At 32.3% G+C, this 14977-nt stretch overlaps 1 long non-coding RNA gene across 1 annotated transcript; it reads right to left on the bottom strand.

The window, feature by feature from the left end:
* Positions 1-2881: 2881 nt before the first annotated feature.
* LOC134242784 (uncharacterized) lies at positions 2882-7656 on the bottom strand. The gene is made up of 3 exons (XR_009986921.1): positions 7579-7656; positions 6322-6396; positions 2882-3428 (listed from the first exon to the last, which is right to left on the bottom strand). It is a non-coding gene; the product is annotated as an uncharacterized LOC134242784 (long non-coding RNA).
* Between the last annotated feature and the right edge of the window lie 7321 nt (positions 7657-14977).

A 14977-nucleotide genomic window follows, 5' to 3' on the forward strand; every position in this document is an offset into this window, starting at 1 on the left:
TTGAGAAGAAAATTTTTAAAGATTGTTCCTATATATTTCTATGTAAAACTTGGATTCACTATTGTGGCCCCATCCTATCCCTGGGGGTCATGATTTTTACAATTAAGAATCTACACTCCTCTAGGATGCTTCCACATAAGTTTCAGCTTTTCTGTCCCAGTGAATCTTAAGAAGGTTTTTTAATAACCCACTCTATTTTAGTATTTTCTTGATTATCTCTCCTTGAAAGGGGGCCTGGCCCTATATTTTAACAATTTCAATTCCCCTTTACCCAAAGATGCTTTGTACCAAGTTTGCTTAAAATTGGCCCAGTGGTTCTTGAGAAGAAGTTGAAAATGTGAAAAGTTAACAGACGGACAGCTAGGCAGACGGACAGATGACGGACAATGGGTGATCAGAAAAGGTCACTTGAGCTTTCAGCTCAGGTGAGCTAAAAATTACTAGAGGTAAGGGGCATAACTGATGCTATAATTGTAAAAAAAATTATGAAATCTTGGTGCATTTTTCTCCCTAAAATAGTTGAAGTTAAATAATTTGTCTTTTATGAAATTTACCGATGAAGTAGTTAAAAATTCAAATATCCAGAAAATATTGTGGTACATGTACATTTTATAGAGTATAAGTTGAATTTCATATTTTAGGAGATTTGGAAATTACACAATATACAATTAAACTTAGCTATCTCGAATACCGATATGATTTTTTCCAACTCAGGTGTTGCAATTATTTTGAAGTTAATGGTCATAGACTAAATGTATTAGTAAAATTGGGTATCTCTAGAACCATTTATTTAATAGAATTTTTTTTGGAATCCACAGGTTGTTGACATCCTGAAGAAAATTCACAATGAGTTTACTAAAGAAATGAAGGAGGGGAAAGTTAAAAATCTATCCAATCCTCTAAGGAGACTGTCAACTGCCACAGGTATTTAGAAGTGATTACAGTAAAACACATCTATAACAATATGCCAGGAACATACAAGTTTGCTTTGTTATAATGGTAATTCATTATATCCATACAGTGTTCAATGTTTTTAAAGTCAAGAATGAAAATAATTTTGTTTAAAGCATGTTTTATAAGTGTGTTTAGCTGTTTCATACATAGATCCTATTACAAACAAGATGCCTAGGGGTCACATCGCTCACCTGAGCAATTGGCTAGGGAAAAGCACATATCAGATCAGAACTGAAAGTTGGGGGGGGGGGGGGGGAGAAGGTTGCTTGAATTTTAACCCCCAAGGGGGTCATGATTTGAACAAACTACAATCTTCACTACCTGAGGATGATTCCCTATAAATATCACTAAGCATGGCTTTGAAGTACTTGAAAAGAAAATTTTAAAAGGTTTCTCTATATATTCCTATGTAAAACTTTAATCGGCCATTTGGCCCCATCCTACCCTCTGGGGTCATGATTTGAACAAACTTGAATGTACACTACCTGGGGATGATTCCACATGAGTTTCATCTTTCCTGTCTCAATGGTTCTTGAGAAGATTTTTCCTACATATACCTAGTAAGTAAAACTTTGATCGGCCATTTTGGCCCCATGGTTTTTGAAAAAACTTGAATCTACACTACCTGAGGATGATTCCACATTAGTTTCATCTTTCCTGTCTCAATGGTTCTTGAGAAGAAGATTTTTTAAAAATGCAATTAATTTTTCTCTAATTCATAATTATCTCCCCTTGGAAAAGGGCGTGGCCCTTCATTTGAACAAACTTGAATCCCCTTTACCCAAGGATACTTTGTAGCAAGTTTGGTTGAAATTGGCCCAGTGGTTCTTGAGAAGAAGATAAAAATATGAAAAGTTTACAACGACGACAACGACAGACAACGGACAAATTTTGATCAGAAAAGCTCACTTGAGCCTTTGGCTCAGGTGAGCTAAAAAATGTTTTGATGAGCAAATTGCAATTTTTTAAAGGGGGGGGGGGGGTCATTATATAAATTTCTAAATATTTTGATAATGATGGTAAACTGTTGATTAGCTTGATGGATACATACACTATATTCATATTCAAATATTTTTGCTCTAGAAAAAAAAAAAAAGACATAATATTTGCAATTCACCCTCTTATACATGTGAAGTACCGGTACATGAATGTTTTACATAATTTAGGAATATCAGAAAGAAATCTAAAGACGTGGATTTTCCCAGATGCTGTACATGAAGTGGTTGAAGATCTGCAAGTTCCTCCTGTAGAGCAGAAAATCCACTCCAATAAGGGGCTCGATGACTTCGATGAGGACCTGGTGAAAAGGACCATCCATGAGATGCAGTTGAGGGGCGAGTATGTTTCTCTCCGTCGACTGACAGGTGTGTTGGTGGAAAGGGGAATCAGGATCACCAAGTCATCCCTGGCAAGACTCGTGAAGAAACACCAGAAGTTTTATGTTTAAATAGAATATTTCTTCTATTTGTAGTTTTGTCTGGGACGAAAAACTTTAAAATGTAAATATATAGATATTAAGTGAAAATTGGATTGAAACTTGTCTTTTTCCAAGGGCAATAACTTTTGTGAATAGATAAATCACTAAAAACTGTAACTACTGGTAGGTTAAATATTAGCTCATTATCTACAAACATAAGAGAAAAAGAGACATATATAAAAGTACAATAGTAAACACAATCTGCTGTATTCATTTCTTTGTGGCTATGGCAAAAAAGTCCTTTTTATTTCATGTTATCTAGTTTAGAGATATGGTAAACAGTTTAATTAATATAAATTAACTGGTAAATCTATGATACATGCATTGTTAAATGATTAATTATCTTTCAAAAGGTGGGACTGTGTGTAACTAATCTCTATATGCCCCCTCCCCCCTTCATTGCTGCTGTCTGTCGGTCGGTCTGTCAGTCCACCAAGCTTCCGTTCATAGTCTTCACAACTGTTGCAGTTACTGAAATGATCTAAATTTGGTATACAGATTTATCATAAGAATATCTAAGACAAGTTCTGTTTTGGGTGCTACATGTATCACTGAAAGTAATGAATATAATTCTTGGTTTGAACTCCTGTTTGCAGATCCATGCAAACTTAAATCTACACTTTATGAGGATGCTTGTATGTGAATTACAATATTTGCCCCCTTGCTGTTTCAAAAATGATTTCAAACTTATTTTTTAAATATACAGACTTGTGATAAATTTCATTCTTATTTTCTTATTGAGTTAATGAACTGCAAAAGGAGAAAAGGACATAGGTAAAGAAATTATTATATTTCACAGTATGCGTGCTTTAACTCTACCTTTGGGTATGGAATTAAAAAGTATATTACATGATTAGTTACACACAATGCCCCCTACCGAACCAACAAACCTGACTTTGGATGAGTGAAGCTGCTTCCCCTTCTCTGTATCTCCTGCATGTTAACTTTTCACAGGCCAGCATTTAGTCTCAGTTCCTTATTGTGGTCCACTTCTCCTCTACAATTGGGACTTGCATGATAAATATATTTTTCATTTCTTGTTATCATTATTATACTTTGTAAAATTCAATCAACTGTTAAAAAAATATTGTACAAGTTTCAGTGGTTTAAATTCATTGGTAATTTTAATACTGAAACATTTGTTTATATAGATAATTCCTGTTGTACTTGGATAAAATCTGATTTGATATATGCTGTTATCTAAATTATATACATATTATCAATTGCAAGGAAAGTTATACAAATCTATACAATTTCATTGGTTTTAATTAATTCACCAATGTACAGTAAAACTGGTACTTATTCTTCATACAATTTATTTAACTGAAACAAAAAGATATAAAATTTCTACTGTAGTTTCATTTCTGCATCATAAATTTACTGTGATAATTAAGTGTGTTGTGATATATTTATCATGTTTTTGTTAAATTGTATATATTAATTTCAAGCATATATATTATGCATCATAAATTTACTGTGATACTTTGAATGTGTTGTGATATATTTATTATGTTATTGTTAAATTGTATATAGAAGTACTTATTTCAAAAATATGAACTGTTAAATTGTTTATATTTATTTCAAGCATATGAATTATGATAAATATAAAATCTGTACTGTTGTAATTAATTAATTAGATTTATATATTTCTCCTGTCTTTAATGTATTCATTCTATACACTAGCTGTGATAAAAATTTTGCTGTTTTCTCCTGCAATCTACATCTACATGTATTTTCAATCTTTTTCTTCTTTGTGATAAGTACTTGGCTGTTTAACAATTTTTTTTCACTTATCTACTCAAAATAATTCACTGCAATTAATCTACTCTTTCATTTTTTATGAAAATAGAAGTATTCTTACATTTAAATTGTAATTGCTATTCAATGAAATTGTTTAAGTGAAATGTTTGAATTGTAAGTTGTTTTCACACAGAGATGTAATTGTTATTTACATATGCAATGCATTTTTACTCAAAATTCTTATAAAGTTTTCTGTATATGACTGTCTGTTTGCATTATGGTTTTATCATGTAATACTTAAGGTTCTTTCAACCAAACATTGAATGTGTACTAAGGTGGTGTGAAATGCACTGCAACAAAGTAATATTTTGTAGTCTAGCATAATTAATAGCAGTAATTTACTGCAATATGTGAAAATAATTGTTACAAATCTAGACTACAATAGCAAAATGTGGTGAAGCATATACATATACCTACATGGGGCCATGAATATGATAACAGAGGTTTGCAATATTCAGTACACATTTCATTGTTGGTTTACATGATAATGGAGTCACTGGCACGACAGAAATGTCTGTAAACTTCCGTCTTTGTGACATAGCCAAATGTTTACATACAGTCCAAGTATGCAATTTAATTTTTTCTTTAAATATCTTATTCTATGTTTGATTTACCAGTATAGCAGGTTTCTGTGTGCAAAATATTTAAGGAGAATTTCAATGCTAGGCTGATTAACTCGTTAACTTAAGTCCTGAGTTTTTTTTTATAATGTATTCTTAAATCATTATCACAATTTTTGTATAAAAAATATTTGGCAATTCACGATATTAACTTTATTGCAAAGTAAAAAATAATTGTTTATAGACATTTAAATAATTAGCTGAGACTGTTTATAAACTAAATATAATGTATGTACGATGTTTTTTTTATTTTAAAATAAATATTATTTACTGTTATTCCATACCATGTTTTGTTTTGTTTTTTAATATTGAAATCCTTAGACAATGTGCTATGCATAACTCAGTAATGTGGTGTCCAGTGATTGACATGTTACAGGGGCTGACAAATAGATTTTTAAGGCACCTGTCCAAGGGTAAGAACATAGTAAAAATTTACTTGCCCTAACTGAATTTTTGCTTGTCCTACCAAAAACTAATATTGTACTATTTATGAATTTTATAAAAAAAAAAGGAAGACAAATACTGCATGGGTAAATCATTCAAGTCCCTATGCCCAGCTTTATGGCTTACATACTGATTTTATTTTTGATAAGTTACTTGCCAACGGGCAAGTAGTTGACAAAACTTCAGTTGTCCATCCCTAAAATTCACTAGCATTGGGTGTCGGGCAATGGGATTTATCATCCCCTGTGCTACAAAAACATTGTGTCAAATTAGCAAAGATAATCATCATCTCTTTCAAGCAAGGAGAGGTTTAAACCTGAGACATAGCTATGAGCCTATGACCAAGTGTTTTATGTATCAGACCAATAAATTATCACTGCCAGGCCATCTTTAAAATAATGTTTGTTTGCCCCCTCCCCCCTGAATCAAGGTAAAATTATTGGTCCGATGAATAGGTGGGAAAAAAAAATTTTCCATAGAATTTCAACAAATTTGTTGGTGGGATAAAGGGAATAAAAAGAAGAAGGAAAAAATGCCCTGAAATTTGAAAAAAAAAGTTTTGAGTTGGGCCATATTTAGTCAGTTGGTCGAGAGAGGGCAACTAAACAATTTTTTAAGATGGCCTCATATGTCATATTAAAACATGTAAAAGACAATTACAGCATGGAAATATTGACAGAAGAATTATTATTTCAATTGAGTACCGTGCATACTGGCCTATAAGTTGGTTGCATTTTTTAAGCTTGTAAATAAGAGAGGGATTGAGTCCGATTGACCCTAAAAGATACCAACCTTTTTTATAACTCACCTATAAGTCAGACTAAGAATTTTGGACCAAAGTTTAACTCCCCCCCCCCAAAAAAAAATTAGAGGCGAGTATATACGGTATATCTGATGAAATTTTGAATGGTCTGTAACATTTATGTGTTGATCTACATGTTCCAAACTTTTCTATATGGAAAAAGGATTTCCTGACATACATATATATAAATGCAATAGCTATAATATAGAGAATTTCTGTCTCACCCCTTTGAGGTTGTAACATCAGCTCGTGACCATATTTTTGTTTACATTTTAGTTTCATACCATGATCTTGCAGATCTGGAAATGAAATTATATCCCTCATCAAAAGCTACAAATCTTAACCATAGGCGCTCCCCATGTAATTCTGTAAATGACGTAGGTCTACCCCTCTATACTATAAAATATAGTATAGAGGGGTAGACCTATATATACTTATCATACGTCATTTACAGGATTACATGGGGAGCGCCTATGATCTTAACATTTAAAGTTAAACTCAATATATATTATACACATTTATGAGTATACTGGAGGCTACAGAATTTATTTAGCAATGAAGGTCTCCAGAGTGTTGATACTACACATAAATGTAAAAATAAAAATGCACTTTAGATCTCTTGCTTAATTTTTTTGTTACATATATTAATCTGCCAAATGCATGTACATGAAATGTTATAATTGAAAATGAAAGTAGAAATAAAATTTAAAAAAATTAGTTACTGTGTTAATCAGCTGTTATTTCCATTTGGTATCATTTCACCTAATTGTTTAACCATTTTCTTTTTCCATTATAATCATAGATATACCCCTTTTACATTTTTCACACATTGGCTTACATACAGACCGTTATCAGGTCCAGCACAATACCCCGATAAAGGTATTTAGCTTGATAAAGCTATATAGCTTTATCAAGGTATTTAAAATACCTTGATCAAGGTATTTCATGTAATGAAAATTCAAGAAAATTCTTTAAAAATTAAATACTGAAAGTCGAATTCTGAGTTTTTGCCAGTGTGTCTATTTGTGCATGAAAAACACTCTGGTATAAAAAAGAAAGTATAGAATAACGTCTCCTCTTACGACACGTTTTTATACTGATTTGTTTGTGTTTGAGTACTTTACATGCATGGGTGAATTTACTGACAACAACTCAGAACTCGACTTTCAGTAATTAATTTTTAAAGAATTTTTTTGAATTTTCATTACATAAAATACCTTGATCAAGGTATTTTAAATACCTTGATAAAGCTGTATAGCTTTATCAAGCTATATACCTTTATCAGGGTATTGTGCTGGACCTGGTTATAGCACTAACGGTTTACCATGAGCCCTAAGCAGATATATAAATGTCAGCATGTCACGCGTAATAAAATAAATATATATTCTGATCATTTGTAGACACTTCTTTCTTGTGTGTATATAAGCTAGTAAAACAACAACAGCTACATAAAAATACCATAGATTAAATAAACAACTTACCGTCTTACGTTTTTAAACACTGGCGAGCTTGCATCATCATGTCAACATCCATTATCCACAAGTTGTACTTCGTTAGATTCGGACTATTTTCTCGCAGTTTATTATTAAATTTTGTAAATGCTGTTAAAATATATTTTATTTCGAAGTAAAGGTTATTTTATCAATAAAAGCAATTTAAATGAATTCCTTTAATTTTTAAAGATTTTTTGTAAATTTATTCTGCAAAGGACGACTACTCCCTTCGAAAACTGGTTCCCGGCCCCGTAACCTAGACGTTAATGGACGAGTTTACCATGTTAAATCCCCGTAGACTTTGAATTTGCCGCCGTGTGTATACACTGGTTGACCTCGAGGGTTCGGATAAACGGAGGAATGTTGGAAAAAAAATGATCTATTAATCGTAACTGGTTTAAATGCCAAGGTATTTATATATTTTGAGATATTATGCGAAAAGTGCTTACAGTAAGATGGTGGGACAGACTATAGTATTAAAATTAAATTAGTTACTTGTACATATACCTATAAGGGATATCAGAGAAGCTTCATAACAGTACTACTAGTTTTAGTAGTTTATTATATATAATGTGTTTGCTTTAAAAATGCTTCCAAAAATTACTGAGAATTTTTTCGTGAAATGCTTAATCAAATAATTAAGAAATATTTTTGTCAAAGTTTGATATCATTTTTTAAAATAAAATAACAACTCTTGCTACCTTTTTATTTTTCAAGCAGCTTTCATGAATAACTTATTCTTTGTATACTTCCGGTCAATCGCTAATGCTCAAAATTTGTGTTGCCTTTATTGTAAATGTTAACTATTTAAAAGATTCAAAACTATTGAATTTAACATATTTAATTGTAATATATTTATACAATGGGATTGGGCACAACTTCTTAAAACTATTGATACTTCTGAAACACTGAGTATTAATATGTCGACTATTGCTTCATCTGGGACAAAATATTGAAAAAATGGAATGAAAATTGACAAATGAGAGGAGATATTATGGCTATAATGAAACCCCATTTTTCTCCAATCTGTGTAGTTTTTCTTGAGTAAATATTTAAGCCTTTTATTGTTAGAAAGTATGGGATGTGGTCATTAAAAAAATAGAAACATTAAAATATTATATTATTGTATGTTCTAACTTCAAAATTTTAGATAAATGTATCCTGAAAAAGGATGACTGCACTTAACGCCGGTTTTTGGGTCTTTTTCAATCTCTGTTGTCACATTTATTTTTGTTTTTATTTTTGTCGGAAGTCATTTGTTTTAGAGTTTGGTCTATTTCCAAATGAAATGCAATGTCATAAAGGTTATAAACTGCGTTGCAATAAAATAATTCGTTGTTTCCTTACCCCACCTCTAAGCAAATATCGGGAAATTAGATTTATCTGCCCTTGAATGAAGATAAGATATATAAATATGCATAAGAGAAGGAGCTAATATTGTTATGAGTGGTCTAAAATTAGAATAGTTAGTGTATTTAAACTTTGTGCTCTCTCTCTCTCTCTCTCTCTCTCTCTCTCTCTCTTCATATGTTTGTCACTTTTATCTTTTAAGTTTTCAAATAAAGTATATAACTAATAACAAATCACACCGGTCGGTAGAAGTAGTCATTCTCATTGATAATCAAAAGCAATGGCTGATGTCAACAATTTGCGTGTTCGAATATAAGTGCCGACTTGCTCAGTCGGTAATGCAAAGAATCAATAATATTCAGATCCGGGATCGAGACCCGCTAACAGCAGTAAGAATGACTTTATTTTTCCCTTTTATAAAAAAGAAAGAAAAACATCACACTTACTTTTTAAAAAAAAATTAGTTTCTTTTATAATTACTTTTCCGTATAAATTAGCGAGCTGGGGAATTTCAATTTTATTTACTGGTTCTTACTTTAGATGTTCATATTAAACAATGGTTCAAACATATAAATGAATCTCTTTCTTCATGAAGACTATGAACATGTAGAGACATATAATACACTCAAAAATATATAAAGATAGTAAAATGAAATGATTTTGAGATAAATATAAGAATAATCTTATAGATATCAAGGAGAAAAAAATAGCCCGTGCTCGATGGGAATGGATTGAAACAGATATGGACAATCACTATCGCCCAACAGAATGTGTGTTTCCTTACACGTCACGTGATGGAATTTTAGTATTCACAGAGTTACCTGGGTATAGAAATCACGTGGTTAATTATAATATTCAACAGGTAACAACGTGGTCAAAATGGCCTGTTTACTATAGAGAAAGTGAACACACGAGAAAGAGTTTTTTCTCTTTTTAACCATGAGCGCATGTTTGTCTATTGATCTCCTTTTGATATGAGGTAATTTATATAAATATACAACTACCATCAAAAGGAGAACAATAGACAAACATGCGCTGACTATGCATTAAGCCTGTAAAAAGGTGGGCGTACTCATTATCCTATGGAGATTCCAGAATATGCGATGACCCCTCCCTATAAAAACGACTTCGAATTTCGTTAATACGAACTTTTAATTAACGTAATTACACAAAGTTGCAGTTAAGACATTTACCATTTCTACCATTAAAAGAAAGATGTCCATCTTTAAAATTGATTATGTCGCAATTTTTAAGTTTCCTTAAGTGCAGTCATCCTTTCTCAATAATTTCTGGGAACACTGTATGTTTCAACTGTGATAAATTTCCTGTTTTTTCCCTAAAACTAAGACTGACAAGGATATAACTGTTAAGAGTGTCGTGAGAGGGGAGGGGAAGAAAGAAGAGGTGATCCCCGTAACAAACGGACAGGAACTTCTGACCAGGTTTAAACTGAGTCTGGAAAAGGGAATGGTAATTTTCAAATAAATATAATTAAAACTTTTATTTTCTTACACAATGAAAATCAACACCTGGGTTAAAATGGTGTAATTTCAAAAAGTGTTTGAATTTAAGGAAGTTGCTATATGCATACATACATAAGGTAATACGTAATAAGGAAACTCCTCAGACATACATACATGTAAAGTATCACCGAATGAAACTTAATTTGAATATAGAAAAAAAAATTAACACTAAAAATTAATGTCAAATTTCTGAGCAAACACTTACGTACGTCTAGAGAATTTAATTAAAAAAGATTCAGATTAAAAAAACTTTCTTCATAAACAAGCTAATTCAGAGAACGCTTAAGGAAAATGAAGAGCGTACGCAGATCTAGAGGGAGAGGGTCCACCCAAGTTAAGTACTCCATCATTACCGCTATATTTTCAAAATTGTCATTACCGCTACATAAATTACCGCCATTGATTTGCACAGCTAATAAATGTATATACTACAGCAAATAAAACATGAATTTGGACCAGCCCAAGCCCACCCCTCCGAAAACAAAGACCCCTATTAAGAAATAGCTCTTTCACGGTTAGGAAAATGGTTCTATACTCGTAAAGATATTTTTGGGACGTTTTAGATTTTTAGAAATTTCAAACTTTGATTCAAACTCTCAAATTTTAAATAGTCAAAACACTTTTAACATTTAGGGTTTGTAGAATTTTACTTCAAGTATCCTAAATATCAAACTCCAAATCTTGTTTGAATTTTGTTACTATGCCAAACACTTTTGGTCAACCACTTAACTTTAGATAATTAAAATATTGAACTGATATTAAACATTCATCGGGTTTGGGAATTTGATATTTTGAATATCTGAAGTAAAATTTTTAAAACTCAAATTGATTTGATTACTAGTATTTGAAATTTGAATCAAAATTCCAAAGAACGAGGTGTTTAATGTGTATTCGGCAGGAATGGGGGCGCACTTGAAAAGTGAAAATTATACTGATATTTTATATGATATTTTAGCATTTTAAATTTTTAATGATACTCCAGGTTACTGTGTAATAGAAATGAATAAGGATATCTCGATATCATGTTCCGATTTCCTAAAAACAGTAATGAAATATGGCCAGATGAGTTATTTGGTTTAAAATGTTAAATTTTTCAACACTTTTTATTGTTTTTAAATAAATTTGTTATCTCTGGGTCGTTTCTCCCCAAAATGAAATTTGATTTCTGTGCATTTTTACACAAAGAAACGAGCAAACATTTCTAAAAATTGGAAAGAAGACCCAGAGACCATTAAAAATAAAGTTTTCCAAAAAAAAAATGGGATTGGCTCTAAAGCACTGCTACATTATACTCTTTAAAGGCTGTAAATTTCGAAGCAGTGATGGTTCAGTGGTACAATAGGCGGTTTTTAATGCCAAAGCACCGAAATTTTTGGTTTCGATCCTCTCATGGAGCACCTAATTTTTTTTTAGCTCTACTGGTCAGAGACCAGAAGAACTTATGCGATAGTAAAGCGTCCGTTGTCCCTCCGTCTTTCCCATTGTCTGTCTGTAAACAATTTTTCAAAATGCTACTCTTCCTACAGTTTTGGTCGGATTTCATTATAACTTTGCACACAAATAGACTATACTAAAATACATTATTCCGTGCATCGGTTTTTGATTTCGATGAACGGTGTTGCCGTGGTTACTAAAAAATAAAAATAATAATATAACTTTGCACACAAGTAGACTATACTAAGATACATATTTCTGTGCATCGGTTTTTGATTTCAATGAACGGGGTTGCCGTGGTTACTAAAAATAGAAATTTCTGTGAAAAACATTCAAAATGCTACTCCTCCTACAGTTTTGAACTGATTTCAATATAACTTGGCACAAAAGTAGACTGTACTAAGATACATAATTCTGTGCACCAGTTTTTGATTTCGATGAACGGTGTTGGCATGGTTACTAAAAATAGAGATTTCTGTGAACTACTTTCAAAATGCTACTTCTCCTCTAGTTTTGGTCTGATTTCAATATAACTTGGTACACAAGTAGACTGTACTAAGATACATAATTCTATTTATCGATTTTTTGATTTCAATGAATGGTGTTGCCGTGGTAACTAAAAATAGAAAGTTCTGTAAAATAATTTTAAAATGCTATTACAAATACAGTTTTTATTTGTTTATAATGTAAATGTGGCATGCAGATAGACTTTTTTTAAAAATTTATTTTGATGACTGATGTCACCATGGTAACTAAAATTGAAAATTCTTTAAAATTTTATTAATAGCTACTCCTACAGTTGTAGTCTTATTGCAATATTGCCAGAAAAAGTGAATTAATCAAGGATCATTTTTCTATTTATTGCTGTTTAAAGTTTCAAGTCCCAACTGCTACTTTTCTCTTCCTTTGTTTTAAGTATAAACCAGTAGAGCTACAGTCTCGACAGAGACTTCTAGTTTATTTAACTATAACAATGCAGACATTTGTCAGTTGTTCTCTTTTAATATTTACTAAAATTTGATCTTCATTTTTTTTTGGTTGTTATGTTTTTCATAATAAAAGCCAAAAAGTACGTTAATGCGGTTAACTGTTTACATAACATGTAAAAATGGTGCCCCCATTGAAGTATGGGTGTTGTGTCTGTAAAAAGCAACTGAAGACTAAAAAGAAGCACCCACTCAGCAAAGCCATTGCAAAAATTTTACACGCTAAAGGTATTGCTACATGTTCTTCTGACACAATATGCGACACATGCAGAATTTCGTTGAAAAGAGATTTAACGAATAGTCCAAAAGTGACTTCCAATATTGAATTGCCAATAGTGTCAGCAGGAAAGTGCAACAAAAGTTGTTTAACATGTAGAAACACAGAAATAACACTGAAATTTCTTCCCAAAGAGGCCAGAATGGACCTCTTTATTCGGTTTGGTATTCTCATCCCCGCTGATGTACCTTGTTGTCCGCTTCATTTGACTGGCAATATCTCTATTTAGGAAAAAGAGTACATCTCTGTCTTCTACCGAAATATTGCAGTTGTTTGAAGGGTTAAGAGATGTTGCATCTGTGTCTGAGAACCGTCGATTTTGTTTTGATAATCACATATTGTCTGATATTGACTACCAATCACTTCTAGGGATTTCTAAATGTCAGTTCAATGATCTTCACAAACATATCACAGGAATGCATAATTCAAAAGAAAGATCAGTACGAAATGCTTTGGGTATTTTCCTCTTCAGAATGAAGCACGGTCTTTCAAATTCTCTGATGTCTACGCTGTTTGGATTTAGTAGTCGCCGAAAAATTGCTCATATCATTAAACAAACTACAGTGGCTCTTGTAAAAGATTTGTTCCATCTAACCTAGGATTCCATCATCTTTCGCGTGAGTCTATCATAGAAACACATACAACAGACATTTCAAAGCAGTTGTTCACAGATCCTATATCCGACACCGTCATTTTGGTAATGGATGGAACATACGTATTTATTCAAAAAAGTTCTGCATACAAATTTCAACGCCTTTCCTACTCTATGCACAAGAACAGACCACTTGTTAAACCGTTTATTATCACCTCAACAACAGGCTATATTGTTGATGTAATGGGTCCTTATTTGTCCAATGGCAAAAATAATGATGCTTCCATTATTAAACACATCATGAAAAAAACAGGAACAACATAATGAACTTTCTCAAAGAAAATGACGTATTAATTGTAGATCGCGGATTTAGAGATGCCGTTGAATTTCTTGATGAGCTCGGTTTTCAAACAAAAATGCCCGCTTTCCTACAAAAGTCCTCTAAGCAACACAACACAGCGGAGGCTAACATGTCACGTCTTGTGACAAAAGTCCGCTGGGTAGTTGAGGCAGCAAATGAAAGAATTAAAAAATGGAAGTTTCTAGACAATGCCATCCCTTTTAGCCAGATACCTATAAGCATAAAAGATTTTGTGAACAGTCATAGAAAAAAGCAAAAACGCTGTTCAAGAACGCATCAGAAAAAAATCCAAACTTAAAATTCAGAGACAAGTCACAAAAGTGGACTAATATAGAAGCAAAACATGCATTACCAGAATTTCCCAAGTTAAGTGAAGATGAATTGCGTATTTTGACTTTTGGGGTGGACCAAATTAAACAGGCCCGAAAATATTCAGATGAACAACTTGGGGGAAGGTGACTGTAAAATTGATCTTTCTTGCGAGGAATCCGACTTACTACATGCCCGTATACAATCATGACATACATCGTGAAAATTGTACAATATCTGGATTGAGTATTCCAAGGAAAATGTGACAGGGTGGTATTGTGAGTGCAAGGGTGGTTCAAGAACAGTCGGATGTTGCGCACATGTATGTTCGGTAGTGTGGTACCTTGCATGCGCACGACACAAGGGCTACCAGGCTGCTCCTGATATGTTCACATCTTCACTGTGCGATGCAGCTGATATTGTTGTAGAAACAGATTCTGGAGAAGAATATGTTTAATGTTGATATTCAATGAAATTTGTCAGATACGCAGTTGTAATTAAAATTATTTTATATGTATTCTGTTCTGATAATTTTTTTTTCTCTCTCGCTTTCTC

Source organism: Saccostrea cucullata, unplaced genomic scaffold (genome assembly GCF_032062105.1).
Source record: "Saccostrea cucullata isolate Sc308-1 unplaced genomic scaffold, CSIRO_AGI_Scuc_v1 ctg907, whole genome shotgun sequence".
Taxonomy (NCBI): Eukaryota; Metazoa; Mollusca; class Bivalvia; order Ostreida; family Ostreidae; genus Saccostrea; species Saccostrea cuccullata.